This window comes from Triticum dicoccoides, chromosome 7A, assembly GCF_002162155.2.
Source record: "Triticum dicoccoides isolate Atlit2015 ecotype Zavitan chromosome 7A, WEW_v2.0, whole genome shotgun sequence".
NCBI lineage: Eukaryota > Viridiplantae > Streptophyta > Magnoliopsida > Poales > Poaceae > Triticum > Triticum dicoccoides.
Window position 1 is genome coordinate 592,649,835 of NC_041392.1, and position 454 is coordinate 592,650,288.

Below are 454 nucleotides of genomic sequence, written 5' to 3' on the forward strand. Positions count from 1 at the left end.
GAGCCCCGCCGCTCCGCGAGCCGCCGCCCCGCCGCCCAACCCCGCCTCGCCAGAGCCCCTCGCCGGAGGTACCGCGCCGGATCCCGAGCCGTCGGTTTTTTAAAAAACCGTTCGTTTTTTAGAAACCCTAGTTCGTTTTTTAAATTGGTTCGTCGGTTTTTCTCGGTTCTTCTAATTAGTGGACGTTTGTCCGTACGTTCGTCTTAACAAACGGTTTTCATCCGTTAGTTACAGTTAACGAACGCTCGTTCGTTAGTCTGTTCGTCAGTTTTCTTTTTATCGGATTTATCCGCGATTATTCTCGATCACGATTTCTGATCCGACCTTAGTTTCTGTTTATCTTTTCGCTCGTTAGTCGGAATTAGGCGATTCAAGCGCCTAGATCTTCGTCTCGAGACCTTCTTTCTGTTTAACCAACTTGCACAAGTTTTTACTACTGTAAAATTTGACCTAG